This window comes from Dermacentor silvarum, chromosome 2 (assembly GCF_013339745.2).
Source record: "Dermacentor silvarum isolate Dsil-2018 chromosome 2, BIME_Dsil_1.4, whole genome shotgun sequence".
Classification (NCBI taxonomy): Eukaryota; Metazoa; Arthropoda; class Arachnida; order Ixodida; family Ixodidae; genus Dermacentor; species Dermacentor silvarum.
The window spans coordinates 167,763,242-167,776,756 of record NC_051155.1 but is presented as its reverse complement, the minus strand read 5'-3'; the positions used below and the strand labels follow the sequence as shown (position 1 = coordinate 167,776,756).

General features: G+C 43.7%; 1 long non-coding RNA gene across 1 annotated transcript; it reads right to left on the bottom strand.

The window, feature by feature from the left end:
* Positions 1-323: 323 nt before the first annotated feature.
* LOC125943210 (uncharacterized) lies at positions 324-8,742 on the bottom strand. Its single transcript, XR_007465647.1, has 3 exons — positions 8,693-8,742; positions 5,949-6,149; positions 324-416 (listed from the first exon to the last, which is right to left on the bottom strand). It is a non-coding gene; the product is annotated as an uncharacterized LOC125943210 (long non-coding RNA).
* Between the last annotated feature and the right edge of the window lie 4,773 nt (positions 8,743-13,515).

Below are 13,515 nucleotides of genomic sequence, written 5' to 3'. Positions count from 1 at the left end.
GATCGAACCTAATCTAAATCGAAATTCGATGCCCATCGGGCCCAATCGCAATAGAAAGTGTGCTGTGTGATACCCGTATTAATGTGCACAATATCAAACTCAACTACTGTCATGAGCAACTCAACAGCCATCTGACCTATAGGCTGCCTCACACAAAGCACAGCATGACTTGCATATCTGCTAGGTCTGGCAGTGCTGAGAATTGGAGATAACCGTCTATTTTAACACTTGTTGCTGAAAACATTTCATAGTGGTGATAGTATAACGCACAAAAACACAATGAATAAAGAGGAGTCTGTTCTTACGCCAACTGGTATGTGAGGTGCTGGTGGTTGCTTGACTCATTGAAGACCGCAACATTGGCGTTGCGAGCGCCGATTTTGGAGCAGTGTTGATGCTTGCAACAGCTGCTGGCCCTGTGAATGAAAGGAATATGGTCCCTCCTTATGATTGCAATTCTGAGAAAAAAAATGAAGTGACTAAGAATGCCATCAGCAGGCTGTGTTCATGCGGCTGAGCACCGATGCATTCTATAGACCCTGTGTATGCAACGAGTTGTATGCAACAAAGTACATAGTCTCATATTTTATTAATGCAGAGGTATCACACCTAAGTACAAGATGAATGAGAGCACATCACAATCTAACAGACATAATTCAAAAGGTTGCTATAGTCGAATCTGGATAATTTGAACTCGAAGGGGCCCGAAAAATTTGTTCGAATTAAAGGAACTTAAAATTAAAAGAAGGACTTATTCTTGAAGTATTCGTGCACCATAGCACGATGCACACAGCGAACGAGGACCACAAATCTGCCCACGCCAGCCAACGCTCGCTTCCCATTAAAGGCAGGCACACGCGCAGACAGTTAAAGGTGACGGGAAGAGGGCGGGAGGGAAGCGTATTTTGCCTCGGCAACTCTGACACTTCGGTGGCTCCCCTCGCCCTCCCTCTCAACTCTCTCACCTTAGACTGCCTCCATACGCGCCCGCCGTCGTGCCGGCCTGGCGCCAGTTCAGCCTGCTCCCTGAGTTTTATTTCTACCGTTATCCGGAAATGGAGCATTGGCCTGTGTGGGCAGCTTCGTTGGCTGGACTGGGCCTCCGACGTTGCGTCCCTTCGACACCGCGGCCACAGTGTACGTGACCAGAAAACAGAGGAAGCAGAAAGGAGAAGGGTTCACTGCCATTTTCCGCCGGCGTAGCTGAGACGTAAACACATACACCTGTGTTCCAGCATGACGCAGAAATGACGACCTTGCCATTTGAGAGAGAGTGAAATTTCCGCCACAGTTTTTTTTCTTCCACACGCGGCGTTGAGGGGTCTCTCTTAAGCTTTTGCTCTATGGCACGGTTGGAGCAATGCTGGTCGGAGGCACCGCCGCGTAATTTGGCGTGCTGCCAAGAGCATTGTCGGAGCGCAGTATGTCCAAATTAACCGTCGCAATGCTTGCCCGTTCAAATTATCGGGCGTTTTCGCCCATTGGAATACACATACCTTTGATGGGACCACAACATCAGTTCGAATAAACCGGAAGTTCGAATTAAGCGTGTTCAAATAAATGAGACTCGACTGTATTTAAAATTGCAGCTTTTAGCATGCAAGCTACTAATAGTCTCCCAACATTGTGGTGTGCACGACACCTCTGCTGTTCAAAAACTGCAATACTGTTTTTGGCAGGATCTGAATTAACATGTAATTCAGTTTCATAATCGATTTCAATTATTACCACTTACCCTTATTAATTGACCCCACAAGGTCTGTCCCACTACTGCCAGTAGAGGTCATCACAGGCCACTTGGATCCCACAAACAAATGTTTACTTTTGTTTCCCATAGCACTGCATGAAATGTGCTGCTGTGATGGTCTTGTAGATTGAGAGAGCAAAATGTCTTTCAAGCACAAGTTGAATTGTGAGAGGCCATCACCAAAATGTTGCGTATAACAAGAACACTGGCAGGAAACTTGCAATGCTTGACACCATCAAGTTTTTTGTACTGCGAGCAGGTCTTTTCACAGCCGCGTAAGCACGTGCATTTTTTTTCTTTAACATTCTTCACACTGTGTAGATACAAGCTTTGCTAGCACACACCACAGCAAACCCTTTACTTTCATGAAATGCAAAATGGTGCAGACTCATTCCTTCGCATAGGCAAATAGACATGTACTATCCTACAGTTTTTTTTCAGTACTACAAAACACAACACAGCATTCCACAGCAAACCACTGTACAGAGCCTGTACTTCAGCGATAGGTACAGTCAAACGAGTTCAGTGAATTCCCAATCATCCAGCGTGCTGATTTTCACTCAAATTACTATTAGTTGGAATTATTCAGAAAAATTAAGTTTTTATGAATTGAAAGCTCACTTTGAACTATGTATGTAAAAGTGCATTTAAAACTCATTAGGCCACCCTAAACAGTAAAGTTGTTTGACTTATTCAGAATGTTATTTTATTCAAGTCCTTAGTAATGTAAGTTGTCTTCAATGTAATGAAATTCTCAATATAACTAAGTATTTAAATTCTTATAACTTCTTGTAAGTTTCTACAGGGTGTCCCAACTATCATGCACCAAGATTTAAAAATATGCAAATACCATGTAGCTTGGACAGAACCAAGGTAATGTTGGTTGCCGTCACTTAGAGATACTCAGATTATTTTTTCCGTTCTGCCTAATTACATAATTAGTCTTAATTAATCAATTATCAAATATTATATTTAATGACAAGTGTCAATGAGAAAATTGTAAAACAACACGAAAAAAATTAGGGGCAGCTTCACACTAGTGGTCAAAGACTGGGCAAACAGCGAAGCTGGCGACCCACCTATCTTTATCTCGGTTCGGCCAAGTTTTTGGAAGGTTATACTTCAAGACTTGGCCACGTTTTGCGCAAGATCACCCGGAATCATCGACAGCCCAAGGAGCAACGAACACTAGGTCATTTAAGTATCTGGACGCTTCTGAACGCTCAAACGCTTTTGCTCGGTTTCGCGGGCTTGTAACTCGCATCTTCTGCGAATTGCCGACATTTCGCCTCCACTTCGGCGGTGCGATACTCGGGATCGGACCAAAGTCATCTCACTCGCGAGTGGTGCGGCAGCGTTCGCGCCGGCTTTTGTGTCGCCGTGGCAGCGACGCGAAGCTATATATCCCGTGGGTCGGCACAGTGACGTCACGGCTTAGCTCCGCCTCTGCACAGATGCGGCAACCACTCCGCACGGCGTGGTGACGTCATGGCTCGGCAAAGCTAAGGTGAAGCGATGCGGCGCGCGCCATGACGTTACGGCTCATGCAGCTGTTGCGAGGCTCGGCGCGGTCGGCGCAGCAGGGGCAAAGCGCTGATAGGCGACGCCTGATGACGTTATCGCCGGGTGGAGGTTTTGTGGCATACACTCGACAGGCCATCCTCGAGCTTAAACAGCTTCGCTAGTTCACAGGGGTATGTGCCATTGCACTTGGACCCTTTCTGCACTACCACCAGGATCGGCCCACATTTCACCATTACACCTGACGGCAAACGCCCAGGTTAAACAGCTTCGCTGTTAAGCTCCCGGTACAGCTTCTGTCGCTCAAAACGTGCAAAATAAAAGTGTTCTGCCAAGTGTGACAGAAACCTCTGAATACACACAAAATTGCCGCGCGACTGGCCGCTCAAGGCACTTGTGTGTATTTGCAGGCTTCTTTCACGCTCAGAAAAACACTTTTGTGTAGCACGTTTGAGCACCACAAAGCTTTATGGGGAGTTTTTCATGTTGCTCTAGAATTTTCTCCTTGACACTTTTTGTCTAATTAAAATATCTGAGAAGTTGATTAATTAAGGCTAATTATGTAATTAGGCAGAATGGAAAAAGTTGTGTGAGTATCTCGAAGCAATGGTAAGCAACATTACCTTGGTTCTGTCAAGCTACGTGACCTTTGCATATTTTAATGCGAAAGCGTTAAAGGCTCCGTGTCGCAGAAAATCCAGCGTCGGCGACCAAGAAAATCATCCCAAACCACCCCGACCATGCAGACCCTTCATGTGGTGCAGATGTGCTGGCGAACTAATAGAATTTCTCAAAGTAAAATGCATCAGAAAAATAGTAAAGTACGATGTAACCACAACCTACAGATGTGACAGCGTCGGATTGTAATTTTGATACAGTAGAACCCCACTGGTACGTTTTCACGGGACCGTTAAAAAAAATCACACTCAATGAGCGCTGAAACGCGCTGTCAAACGCTGGCGTGAGGAATTTAAGCGCCGCAGCAGAAGCGAGCGAAGTGACCTTCGGCTGTTGTCTATCGCTTCAACGCAAATGAGTGCCGGAGAACACACAGCATGCACAAAGCGACGAGCCACCGACGCACCTACACTGCGTAGACTCTGCCCCCAACGTAGATCGCTTTCAAGATAGGCCCGTGCGACCGCGCGTCGCCCGCGCAGTACGCAGTTGATGCCGCTATCCCTCCCCCCTCGCCGGTGCCTCGAAACGCAACGGAAGAAGGCGCGCTTCCTCCCTGCTTCCTTTGTCTCGCGCACGAGATTTAGACGTGGTCGTCGGCTCCCCTCGCACGCTTTCACTCGCACATACAGCATAAGGCGCGCGGCGACGGCGTTATCGCCCTTGGACTTTATACGGAACATCTATGAGCCAAAACCAATTTTAGGGCTGCAACGCGTCATAGACACCACCTTTAGATAGCAAATACGGATGTCAAGGGCCATACTTTTACAGACGAAAACCAAAAATACGTCATAAGTGTCATCCCCAGCACTTTGGCCGGCCAATGCCATTGTCAAGCAACCAAGACAAGCGACATGAAAAGTCAAAATGCCCGCCCGGGCCGGCGCGGGTGGCATTTCGCAACGTATGATGCGGGAACAGTTCCACAGTTGCGACGTAACAGTGGGGTTACCAATGCATTGGGTTCTATGGGAGCTGTGCTGGGACCGGCCGAAAACGACGTAACAGCCGGGAAAATTCAGCACCCGGGAACGTAACAGCAGGGTCCTACTGTATATGAGAAAACATAATTCTCTTACGCGGAAACTCAAACGCAAGCCCCTTTTCCAGCATTTCTACCACTCATACAGCGGCGCGCCATGGTTTGCTCCTTGCAAAAACACCATCCAGTTCGCGCTTGCCTCCTCGGCAGCCACATGCAGAGGTGAAGTTGGAGAAAAAGAAAGCTGCAGTTGCCGAGAAGCCTGATAAGCAGCCAGGGATCTTTGAATGCTATCGCGTTCCACTCTTAAAGGCGAAGCTTAAGCGTCCTCAAAATTTTTAAATCTTGGAGCATGATAGTTGGGACACCCTGTATAACTGGCAGGGTGTCACCTGCCAGTTAGCCTGGCAGCGTGCGAGTACCCAGCCTGCGCGCCCTGTTTTAGAGGTAATCAGCCGCATCTGCAAAGCCTGGGCGAGCTGAGATGGCGTGGTATTGTACGCTGTCTTCTCGTACGTTTAGTGCTGGAGGTTGTGTAATCTCTAGTTTCAGACACAGATGAAGCATTTGCTGCCAGCGTTCTTTATGATAACATCGTCACACTGCAGGCGATATTATCAGCCGTGTGGGCAGAGTGAATGTGAGAGTGGCTGGCTTCACTTGGTACCATCTATGTGAAGATATTGTCGACATGTCATGAAACCGTATCTTTCGTCACCGACTCTCAAATTCAACAAAATGATTTTTTTTCCTCATTCAAATTTGCCTTTTCTGATTGCAAGATAACTCAGCAAATATTGCGGCCCTTGCTGTGTGAAAAAAAATACATAGGCGATTGTACTTATTGGCATAAAAATTGAAGTTGAATATAACGGAATTTTATAATGAATCAAATTGCCAATTTCATAGACTTCATTACACCGAGGTTTAACTGTATATGCTCTGCATTTATCCAAAAAGGATACTGTGCTGAGCTCCGTTCTGCTTATGAATATGCAACAGAAACAAAGAGCTCACCTCGGGGTACGTGTGAAGAGAACTGATGTGAGGCAGTGTGGCCAATCTGGGTGGTAGTGATGGTGTTGCCTCGGATAATGGATGCCATTGGAGATGCTATTGAAGTAACAATGGTGCCAGCATTCGGAGACGACACCCCTGTCGCTGATGGCGTCACCATGTGCCGCAGCGTTGAGAGTTGGGGCACTGACGATCCACCCACTAAACAGACGAAGAAAATCAGAGGCAACGATACTTCAGATCATGAGAGTCTACAGACATTTTCAATTTAAGGACATTCAGTTGTTTTTATCGACTAACCTGTCGTAAATGCATGTCACTGGCCTCGTGCCATAAACCATGCTTTTTTTTTTCTATGATGTGAATGCGCCTGCCAGCCTGTTGCTACGCTTTTCATCTTCTTTTCTTTTTTACCATTTGGACAGTCGCCCTAATCTTTAACTAGAGTTTGCGAGAGGCGACTTTCTGTGTGCCAGCACCTTAAATTAGGAACAAACTTACAAATGACTATGCTATCTGAATATGCTAACAAAGCTCCTGAAGATAGCATAGTCATTTGTAAGTTTGTTCATAATTTAAGGTGCTGGCACACAGAAAGTCGCCAATCGTGCACGCTAGTTAGAGATTTGGGCGACTGTACCTTGCTGTCTGCTTTTTGAATCCCCAGCTCATTTTTTTTCATTATATTTTTATTTCACTACAAAGGTCTCCCCCCCCCCCCCCCCCCAACGCATGCAATAATGCCCTTGTGGTGCAGCAAGTACTTGTAAAAATAAATAAATAAATAAATAAATAAATAAATAAATAAATAAATAAATTTCTGGTTACTTGTAACTAGAACACAACGCTTATCTGGTATCTAGCAAAAACACCAGAACATTTTTTTTAGCAAGCAAAGGTGATATGCCCACTCAATACAACTGTTAAACAGGAATTGTTCGCGCAGGGAAAAATTTCGCATAAGCAGAAAGGCCGTAGACAAAGTGTTGAAACAATGCTATGACTAGCCGCAGTCAGCCACAAGTGTGCATCTCGAACAGCTATTACCACACTTACAAGAACAAAATTGTTTCCTTTCTTTCATGTTTGCCAGCTTAAGAGAATGTGCTGTGTTATAGTCTGAACCAAGCTCCAGATACCCCAAAATAGTGCATAATACAGGTGAGCTCAACCACGAGGCAACTGAGCTCTGAAGGAAAGCAAATTTCATTTTCTGAGGAGACTACTGAAGCACTGCATGCATGAGAGGCGGTGCAATTAGAGAAATCAGTATAATGGCTTAGCCTATTATTGCAGTACACATTCATAGATTTCCTGGCCCATGCACAGATTGTTCCGCGCAAGTACACATTGCTGATGCAGATAAGACATTGCACTGTGCTAAAACATATTGTTCTAACCTCACAGCTGCGCTTGCATCACATAACGCAAGGCCACGCTGTAATTCTAATATCACTTTCTTTATTTCCAGAGTCATCAAAAGTCCTCCATTGCATTAGACTCAGGGTCGCATTATTTTCATGCAAATATGCCACTTCATGATTTAGAATATGTTTCTACGCCTCAGGACATTCACTTGGCTAAACTAGCCCCACATTAAATAACAATTAAAAACCGCCATGAATATGAACGGTGGTGTCCTTAAAAGCAAGTCATTAATCCACGCATCTCACTCTTCTAATTCAGCTTCAGAAACCCACACTGGCCTGGGCAAATGTGATCGCTCGGATGCACTTTTGCTGATGAGACCATCACCCGCAAATTACTTTAGGAGTCGGTGCCAGGTGGGAACATTCACTTGATAACCTTGTGCCGCAAGTTTAACTTCCATGACGTGGAACTGTTCCTCATATGTATTTCGGCTAGCTGACATTTTTGTATGGAAGAAGCAATAGATGTCCTTTTTGTGTTTGGACTACGGTGTTGTCGTTTCCTCTGCCACCGAGAGCACTTGAGACCTCACAACAAGAACCTCATAAGTCAAAACTTCCTTTTGTCTCAGGGGCATCAAAAGCCAAAAATTATAATCCTTTCCTCGGCCACTTTAGAGCCACGGGTGATGAATCAGCTGCTATTGCAAAACTGAACTGCATTTAGATGGCTTGACAGATTTTTCAGACTTCAAAAATAACTCCGTAGACTACAGAGAAATAAAATTATGGGGTTTTACGTGCCAAAACCACAATCTGATTATGAGGCACACTGTAGTGGGGGACTCCGGAATAATTTAGACCACCTGGGGTTCTTTAACGTGCATCTATATCTAAGCACACGGGTGTTTTCACATTTTGCCCCCGTCGAAATGCGGCCGCTGTGGCCGGGACTTGATCCCGCGACCTCGTGCTTAGCAGCCCAACCCCATAGCCACTAGCAACCACGGTAGGTAGAGTACAGACACACATCACAAATGTGACCAATCCTCTTTTTCATAGTACACACACAAAATTAACATTGCATAGGATGCCAAGAGAATTCAAGATCTGTGGCTGTATTTTATAACGATCCTTTTTTCCCTTCAAATCTATTCATTCCTCATCATCTGCCCAACTGAGTGGCTGATCCGAGCTTTATTCGGGCCGATGACAGAGAGCAAAATGAATTAAAAATGAAGAAAATCATTGCAAAATATGGTCCTTGCACTTTTAACACATGGGTGCTATGGAAATGTTTTGGCAAGCAGAAAGGCTCTAAAGGATCTGCACGCAAAGCCACAGCTGCACTAGTGAAATAAGACATGAACGTACCAGACTTGACTGTATACGATGGTGTAACAGAGGCAGCGACTACATTTCCCCGGTTGAGGACACAGAAATGGCCGGCCTGCAAGACTGGCCTTGAAGACGCAGGAAGCCTCTGGCCCAGCGTCTGGTAAGCAAAAACAAGCAAGCACATCTGAGCACACTGCAGATCATGCAGGGTGTTTTTTACTTATGTGAAAAACTTCAGAAAAAAAACATCTGTTACATCAAGGCCCTGCCATTTTTGCAGCTAGGACATGTGGCTAGCCAGGCGGGTAGCAAGAAAGAACTTAAGCACTACATCGTCTAATTACCTAAAATGTGTTAGTAAGCCTTCTCATGACTTAGGGCACGTGTAATTGTAAATTCAAGTTAGCAGTAAATTCATGTCTGCTGAGCAGAAATTTTACGACAAGCATGGCTTTTGAAATATTCATCCCTGAAATGTGCCACGAAATGCATTCATGTTCCAGTTAACGGTTTCACCAAGGTGCGCCTTTGGGGCAATATTAGATGAAACACCAAAAACTTTGGGGACAGATATTGCAAAATTGGCGCTACTCCATTACTGCTCAGCTTGAATTTCGCAATTGCAACATATGCCCTAAAGTAAATAATTAAGAAGTTCATTAGCATAATTCAAGTAATCAGCCAAATTATTGAAATATTTCTTGCTGTTAACATCTGCCTAGCCATGTGGCCTAGCTGTGAAAACAACAGCAACAGAAGCATAGATATCCATAAGTTTCATTTTTTATTTTATTTTTTTAGAAAAAAAAAAGTAAATTTTTTTTTACACGATGAAGTAGTCAGCAAGGTGAAGATAGCATAGCATTTCACACTAAGATTATGAGACGTCCCACACTGCAACTGTTCACCCACCACGGAAATCCTTAGCAGCACAAAAAATAGTATTTTAACGCGACAGCGTTAAGGGCCTCGTGCAGCAGAAAATCCGGTGTCGGCATAAGCACCGGCGTTGTTGGCGGAAATAATTGTGCCAAACCACATCATAACCACAACAAGTTTAGATAAAGTACGACTTGACCACAACCTACAGACGTGATAGTGTCGTACTTTACAATTTTTCTGACGGATTTTGCTTTGAGAAATTCAATTTTCGTTCACTAACACTTTTTGGCACATGAAGGGCCTGCCCAGTCGGGGTGGTTCGGGATGACGTGGTTCGACTTGACTACAAACTACAGATGTGATAGCGTCGGATTGTAATTTGAATATACGAGAAAATATCCTGATAAGCAGCCAGGGATCTCTGAATGCTTCGCGGTCCACTTTTAAAGGCGAAGCTTAAGCATCCTTCAAATTTTTCAATTTTTTTTTGTACGACTTCACATGGCTCTTTTACAAAATGCACTTCCTTAATTTTGACCGTGTTGTGTCCTTGCCTTTCAACTTATTTCTTAATGCTTTATATCCAGAACCAGTGTATTTTCCCACATCAGCTTCAATGAATAAATAAGAAAATCAAGGCACTTCAATACAGTATGAATGTGGCTAAATCCAAATAATACCTGCACTGTTGCACGACAAGACTCACCCCGTGCACATTTTTGGTACATTAAGCAAATATTTAGTTCGATAAGCGTGTCAAACCAGTCAGATAGTAGCAATTTAGTGCTTCCTAGTGAGTATGCCATTAGAAAAGAAGCTTCAAGAGCTCACAAAAGGCGTTTGAAACTAGAAGCACCAAGTTTAGACAAACCAGTGCATGATAAATTTGCACAATAAACTTAAACTTTGTTATATGACAATGCCAGATTTTCTTTCAATTATCAGCAGCAGCCCATTAATGTCCACAGCAGGACGAAGGCCTCTCCCAGTGATCTCCAATTACCCCTGCCTTGTGCTAGCTTACACCATCTTATGCCTGCACATTTTTGGACCTTCTAGTTTGTGGCTAGTTTTAAGATCTAGAGAGATCTTAAAACTGCCAGCTGTGATCATGAGCCGGTCATACCCAACTTCTCAAAGGGGCTTCCAGCGCCTTTGCACAATGAAAACAAATGGTAGACAGAATGAAAACAATGGAAAAGAAATATAGGAAAACTTGTGAGATGCGACGTGGAATGTATATGGCAAAAAATGTATCTGAAAATGATGCACAGGGGTTCTGTTTTAATCAAGTGCTTTATAACTTCGTGAACCTAATTGAAAAAACTCCACTCATACAATGGCTTCCGATACTATGGTCGTTATTGTCTGTAAAATATGCAAAGCAGCACAATCTTGGAGGCCATAATTTGGGAATATTGAAATCATTATTGTCATCAGAAAAGTGAAACGTCTTGTTTCATGAGCTGGAACATATTTCAAGAGCAGAATTTGTTTCACTGCATAACAATTTTCAGCATCGTGGTTGGGTGTGAGAGAAGACCATAACACTCTATGGCATTTGCGCACCAAGGCAACAATATGAGTAACCACACAATGGAAGTGCCATGACAAGCCATTCGTGATGTTTAGTGACATCATGCATGGACACCATCTATTAAATCAGGCAGGAGTGGCGCTAGCACAATGAATATTTAATGTTAAACCCATGGCAGTGATAGCATGTCCTGCAGTTCAAGTGGCAGCTTTTTGTTTTCACACCACTTCCGATTTTGATGTCCATGTGTGAATACCTGGCATTCCAGATGTATTCACTGCATTTTTTTTAACAGAAGTGCAGTCATAAAAAAAAAAGTTGTAAAAGTTTGCAGGGTACCCAGGAAAGAAAAAAAAAAAAAAACGCTGTGCTCATTTTAAAAATATTACTGAAAGTGGGACCAAACAGTGCTGTCCCGCTTCCACCTGACCCATGTGCAGTGTGTACTGGTGGCACCACTGAATAATTCCACTCAGACGTGGGATAAGGACTGTCATCCCCATTGTGTGAGCTACATAATGAGCTTGTAGGATTAATTAGTGTACTCATGATAACCTACACTGGCATTAATGCTGTTGAAAAGCAATAAAATATGTTTGAAGAAGCATCTGGCCAACAAATAATTGTTGTATCAAATGGTCAGAGGCAAAGGAACTAGAGTTTCCTTGCGTTCAAGACAAATTATACACCTTACTGGCATAAAAGCAGCTCCTTTACCAAAACAGAAAGTTGGCATCCATCTGAATGATGCTGGCCTTCGGTTTTATTAATCTTCTTCCACCTTGCGGAGTTTGTCAGAACTGATTAGGTCGTTTACACTGTGAATGTAAGATGGCTGCAGCTCGAAGAATCTATGCTGTCTTGGTTAGTTCATGCCAGTGCTTGGCTTCGTAGCTTCACACTATTTAAGTTTGTGCAAGAAAATTAATGAATCCATGGCGTAGCACAACTACTGAGCAACATTATATTGAGATTACTGTGTGTGAGAATATGGTGTATTAAAAGCCAAATGCAACTAAGTTTTGGACCGCATAATTCGAGATAAAGCAGCCCCCAAGACGAGCTGAAAAATCTTGGGCGTGGCGTGCTGGGACTTACGTCTTGACGACAACCACCAAGTGCGCACATGGTCTGTTCACGTGCTGTTTAAAGGATGCTAAAAAGAAAAAACTATACAATTACGAGCCCCGTGGCTTTGCCAAGATTGCTTCAATGGTATATACTACTCACTTATAACAAATTTAGACAAGGAAAAGTTTGTTGCAGTTAGCCTTTAAGTGATATAAAGTGATATATATAGAAAGGTAATTTCAACAGCTTCAACTTTTCAACAGGCCTAAATATTTATACATATCACTCAGGGCAACATGTTTTCAATAGCTATTATTAACCTACACAACAAGCTTATACTCCGATTACAGTTTCATAAGTAAGCACAATCAGAGCATTCAAATATCATGTAATCAACTCAGTTAATGAATACACACACTACATAAATAAATTGTACAGCAGTTAACATCAATTTTTTATAAGATGATACTGTTTATCATGCATGCGGTTTAAATAAAAAATGTAGAGAGGAAATGGGCAAGCGATGTGTATTATCAACCACAAACACTTAGTTTAATGTTTCTGTCCAGACACAAGATATGAATTATCTTTCAAATATAAGTCAGATTGTCATTTACTGCCACAAAACAACAGAACACAAGTTTCCACAGGAATTTCAGCAACCAATAAGCAGCGGATATGAGCAAGTAGATGGTGCAGTAATATACATATGTTCAGAGCTTTTTTTGTTTGATCATTATTGTTGAACCTACAAGTTTCTATCAGGAATCAGAATCTCATTAATAAGTTATGTGCCATGCTGACATTACGAAAAGTCCAGTTAACAGCACTCGGCTATGAGTGTTGTTGCAATGTTGACATTAAATACTAGTACAGGCTGCTGAGTATTCAACACGTACAGCTCACACACGCTGTAGGTATCAAGACACAATTTGGCTTATCAGTACATGGGCTTCAAAACAGTGAAAGATGCTGACGGGACTACCAACGAATAAAAACAATTCACGTTTTCTCAACGGCCCGGAATAGCTACGGAAGTGATCAACAATTGTCTAGGTACCAGTCCGCCTGGTCACCGTGTTCAAACGCGAGGAAAACCATGAAATGTGCCTTCTTTCAGCACCGACGATGATCTTAGTCGCGTTGTGAAGACAGCAGTTACGATGAAGTCGAGAAACAAGGCACACAGTAGCTACGGTGTCCCAAACACAGCCGGGCGCGCTGGTGCCCGCGATGCCTCTTACCGTGAACGCCGACTTGGCCGTGTCCAGGTGCGGTCGGAGCGCGGGCCCGATAGTGGTGACCTGCAATTGCGTCGGTTTGGCAGCAGAGGCGGCGGCGGCGACGTGCTGATGCGCCGTCCTGGGAG